The 5347-nt window shown below is 35.6% G+C and overlaps 1 protein-coding gene across 10 annotated transcripts in view; it reads right to left on the bottom strand.

Moving 5' to 3' along the window:
* Positions 1 to 5347, bottom strand: part of LOC109696870 (transcription termination factor 1, mitochondrial) — a 307446-nt gene that overhangs the window by 269053 nt on the left and 33046 nt on the right. For 3 of the 10 annotated variants that reach the window (XR_012445155.1, XR_012445152.1, XR_012445156.1), the window contains exons 3-4: positions 1921 to 2210; positions 538 to 643 (exon numbers count right to left, since the gene is read on the bottom strand). The exons of 6 other annotated variants lie outside the window; for them this stretch is intronic. The gene's annotated coding sequence lies outside the window, so the exon portion shown is untranslated. The remainder of the gene's footprint in view (positions 1 to 537; positions 644 to 1920; positions 2211 to 5347) is intronic. One more of the 10 variants, XR_012445157.1, reaches the window with a different exon arrangement.

Genomic DNA, 5347 nt, shown 5'->3' with positions numbered 1-5347 from the left:
CTAAACAGAATAAGACAATAAATCATCATATTGCTAAGTTGAAAAGAAAAATCATAACCATCTCTACAGATGGAAAATAATACCATGTGAACAAATTCTGTATTTCCTATAATTAAAAAATACTCCATAAAGTATATACTTGCTTCATACAAATTTATAACATCATACATTCATGCTTATTCTTAACTTTCTATTAAAGTTAAAAAAGAATGGCTATTACTAGCTTGATTATTTAACTTTGTTATGAAAGTATCAGCTGATTTAATACTTAGATCAGAAAAAGGAATGGGTAAAAACTGTAAGATAAAATAAATGCATAAGTAAATAGCATTTCTATATATAAATGCCAGTTACAAAATATGGGATAAAAGATCTCATTTATAATAGCAATAATAAGATAAAATGCCTAGCAATAAATTTAGAAAGGACTATGTCAGAGGTATGTGAAGAACAACTTTAAAATGTTTCTGCAGGTCACACACACACACACACACACACACACATGCACAACTGGATAAAATGGAAGCAGTATGGTACCACAGATACGGTGCAGGAGTGAAACAAATATTTATCAGTAGAAAAAGAAAGGATTCTTCAATAAATAGTGCTGAACCAGATCAAATGATGATTTTTAATCAAAAAACTGTAAGAAAAAAAAAGATTAATTATTTTATAATATTAGAACAGGAAAGTCTTTCTAAACCATGAAAGAAATGATAAATAAATCCAACTGCATGCAAAATAAATATTCTACATGAGACAAGCACCAGTGGCTCATGCAGAGATCAGGAGGATAGGGGTTCAAAGCCAGCTGTGAAGAACCTATCTCAAAAATACCTCACACATACGAAAAAAAAAAAAAAGGACTGGCGGAGTGGCTCAAGTGGTAAGAGCACCTGCCTAGCAAGCATGAGGCCCTGTTCAAACCCCAGTGCCACTATATATATAAATATATTCTACATGATAAAAATCTATTATAAATTTAAAAGTTTAGGGGGATTTCACTGAAGTACATTACTTAACATATAAAGAGATCCTGCAGAAAGACAAACAGCTCAATTGGGGGAAAAACACACAATGGGCATAAAAGGACAATTTAGAGACCTTGAATGTATAAAAACTGCTGAACTTGGTTCATAATAAAGAAAATGTAAATTGAAGTTAGGAGATATTTATTTTTTCCTTTTTTGGAGGTAGTGGGGTTTGAACTCAGGGCACTTTACCACTTGAGCCACTCCACCAGCCCTTTTTTGGTTGCATATTTTCAAAACAGTATCTTGTGGACTATTTCCCTGGGACTAGCTTGGAACTGTGATCCTCCTGACTTCTGCCTCCTGACTAGCTAGGATTACAGGTGTTGGGCAACCAGCACCAGGCAGAAATACCAGTCTTACCTATCAGCTTGGTAACGAGCAAAAATGCCATTGGTAAAGGACACATTTTCATATATTATTAACAGATATGTAATTGCTACAGTATCAGTGGAAAACAATTTGGAAATATCTAACAAAATTTTAAAAGCTTACATATATTTTGACCCAACAATTCCACTTCTAAGTCTATACCCTACAGATATTTTGTGCATTTCTTATTATACAAATATATTCTTTTGAGAGTATTTTAATAGGAATTTAGTAATAGATTAAATGTCCATATATTTGGACTATATAAATTTTAGTACATCTGTCCAAAAGACTACTATGTATCTATTAAGAAGTATGGAGCAGCTCTTTTTATATTGATATATAATAATCCCTAAGCTTTAACAAAGTTAGTTAAAAAAAAAAGTAAATATTTTATGTTATAATGTGGGTGCCAGAAATATAGGAACATATGTCTTTCATAAACTATCTCTGAAAGGCTCCATAATAAAGGAAAAAAAAAGAGTTGCTCTGGTAAAGAGGGGTGAGGGATACTTACTTTTCATTCTAAATCCATTTGTACTTTCAGAACTATATCCCAGGAGCAATAATGACCCACTCAAACAATATCAAATTCAACAGAAAGTCCTTCAAAAAAGACAAAAATTTTCCCAGTGGCAAGGAGAAATTTGGTATTATCAATGTTCACTTCCCTTTAAGCCACATGGCCTTGAAAGAAGACATCCTCTGGGCACAGTGTAGTTCAGAGCTGTTCAGGCAGTAATGATTTAAATAGATGTTCAAGATCAATGAACAATCGACAGAAATTTTGGCAATGTCCTCTGAGGCCTGGAAATGAAATGTAAGACACAAAGTATTCTAGAGTGATGAGTCACACAACAGAAAGTGAGAGCCTGTGGACAAACATGGATAGTGAAAAGGTCCCTATGATAGGAAATAACTGGGAATTTTCTAGGGAAATAATTAACAAAAATAAGCTAACAGCTCACTTGTCTGCTGTAATGATCTGAATGACCAGTTTCAGAACTATCATTCCAAGTGTTTCCTATGAGCAAACTTACTAAAGAATAACACTGATACCGATTCCAAGATGGCGACTAGAGGGAGGAAGCAGAAAGCATGTTTCCTAAAATAAAATCTTGGAGAGACGCTGGAGATATGCCTGGCAGGAAAAAACACCAAGAAGAGGCAAAACTCTGACTCCTCCACACCCCCAGCCCATGCATAACATCCCCACTCCACGTTAAACAGAGAAACCAGGAGGGCTCCTGCACCACCAGACACCAGCTCCCAGACTCCTTGGGAAGACGCAGACCACCAGGTGGGCTAAGTGATATGTGGTACTCCCACAGACAATGCTGGGCCAGATCAGCATAGCCCCCTGGACAGACTGACCCCCACCCAGGGGGAAAAAAAAGAGAAAAAACAAACTGAACAATAAACAAGCAGCTGAATAAAAAAGTAGCGAAGAGGGTGGGGTGCCCCAATCCCAAAGAGTGGGGGAGGAGCAATCCCTCAGGCGAACTATAATTAAGCAATCCAGCCAGAGAAGGCAGGAGCAGCAGCACCCACCCAGCAACCTTGGAGAGGGGAAAGCTTATAACTGCAGCTATCTTGTTGAAAGTGCCACCAGAGAGGGGGGAAGGGCCACTCCTCATGCAAAGAAGAACCCAATTAAGCCCACAAGAACATCCTGAAAGAAGAAATCCTGCAAGTAATCAATGAGAATTTTATAGACATGATACTGGATATGGTCAACCAAATATACAGGAGACACTCAAGAAATTCCAAAACAACAAAATAGAGAATTTGAGAAAACAAAACAACAAATAAAAGAAACCATAGAAGCACTGTATAAACACCAAAGTGAAACAAAGAACACAAAAAATAAAGAGATAAATGAACTCAAGATGAAAATAGACATTAAAGAGGAAACGACTCAGGATATGGAAAACCTCAGAAAAAGAATGAAACAGAAATGCAAAACAAAACAGAAGGCCAATCCAGTAGACTAAAATAAGCAGAAGACAGAATCTCAGAACTCAAAGATGAAATGGTAATTAAAGGAAAAACCAAAGAACTGTTAGTTAAACAACTCAACACCTGTCAAAAGAAAATGCAAGAACTTACTGACACCATCAAAAGACCAAACCTGAGAATCATGGGCATTGAAGAAGAAGAGGTGCAAGAAAAAGGAATGCATAACATATTCAACAAAATAATTACAGAAAACTTCCCACATCTAGAGAAAACTATGCCTATACAGGTACAGGAAACCTTCATAACTCTAAACAAACCTGTCCAAAAGAGAACTACCCCATGACATATTATTTAAACAACAAGTACAGAGACTAGAGAAAGAGTACTGAAGGCTGTAAGAGAGAAAAAACAAATAACATACAAAGGTAAACCCATCAAAATCACAGCAGACTTCTCAACAGAAACATTAAAAGCAAGAAGAGCTTGGGGTGAGGTCTCCTGGGTACTGAATGAAAATAACTTCAACCCCAGGATACTCTACCAAGCAAAACTATCATTCAAAATAGAATAAAATAAAAGTTTTCCATGATAAGCAGAAACTAAAACAATATGTGAACACAAAGCCACCACTACAAAAGATTCTTCAAGGGATTCTGCACATAGAAAGTGAAACCCAAAATAACCATGAAAGGGCAGGCAATACCAAACTACAGGAAAAGAAAAACAAAGAAAGTAGAGAGTAACATCAATTTAGGTACACACAATCAAACCTTCAAACAACTAAGACAACTAAATGACAAGAATCACCACATACCTATCAGTACTAACACTTAATGTTAACGGACTTAATTCCCACATCAAAAGGCACCGTTTGACAAACTGGATTAAAAAGGAAGATCCAACAATTTATTGCTTACAGGAGACCCATCTTGTTGATAGAAATAAGCATAGCCTTAGGATAAAAAACAAGAAGAAGATTTACCAAGCCAATGGCCCCCGAAAAAAGGCAGGAGTAGCAATACTTATCTTTGACAAAGTACACTTCAAACCTACATTGATCAAATGAGATAAAGAAGGACACTCCATACTAATAAAAGGGGAAATAGACCAAAAGGAAAAAACAATTATCAACCTATATGCACCCAATGTCAACGCACCCAATTTCATCAAACATACCTGAAGGACCTAAAAGCATATATTAACTCCAACACAGTGGTTGTGGGAGACTTTAATACCCCACTATCATCAATGGATAGATCATCCAAACAAAAAATCAATAAAGAAATCCAAGATCTAAAACATACCACAGATCAAATAGACCTCGTTGATGTCTACAGAACATTTCATCCAACTTCTACACAATATACATTCTTCTCAGCAGCTCATAGAGCCTTCTCCAAAATAGATCATATCCTAGGACACAAAGCAAGCCTCAGCAAATATAAGAAAATAGAAATTATACTATGAATTCTATCAGATCACAATGCAATAAAACTAGAACTCAACAACAAAAATAAAGACAAAAACCATGCAAACAACTGTAAACTGAATAAGTCATTGTTTAATGAACAATAAAAGAGGAAATTAAAAGGTTCCTGGATGTCAATGAAAATGAAAACACAACCTACCGGAACCTATAGGACACAGCAAAGGCAGTCCTGAGAGGAAAGTTTATAGCCATGAGTGCACATATTAAAAAGTCTAAAAGATCTCAAATCAGTGACCTAATGATACATCTCAAACTCCTAGAAAAACAAGAACAAGCAAATCCCAAAACAAATAGGAGAGAAATAATACAAATACGAGCTGAAATCAATGAAATAGAAACCAAAAAAACCATAATTAATGAAACAAAAAGTTGGTTCTTTGAAAAAATAAACAAGATCGACAGACCCCTGGCAAACCTGACTAAAATGAAGAGAGAAAAAACTCAAATCAGTAAAATCAGGAATGCAAAAGGGGAGAAAACAAACACCATGGAAGTC

This window comes from Castor canadensis, chromosome 2, assembly GCF_047511655.1.
Source record: "Castor canadensis chromosome 2, mCasCan1.hap1v2, whole genome shotgun sequence".
NCBI lineage: Eukaryota > Metazoa > Chordata > Mammalia > Rodentia > Castoridae > Castor > Castor canadensis.
Note: the sequence above shows the minus strand (reverse complement) of the source record. Positions and strands in the feature narration are given on the sequence as shown.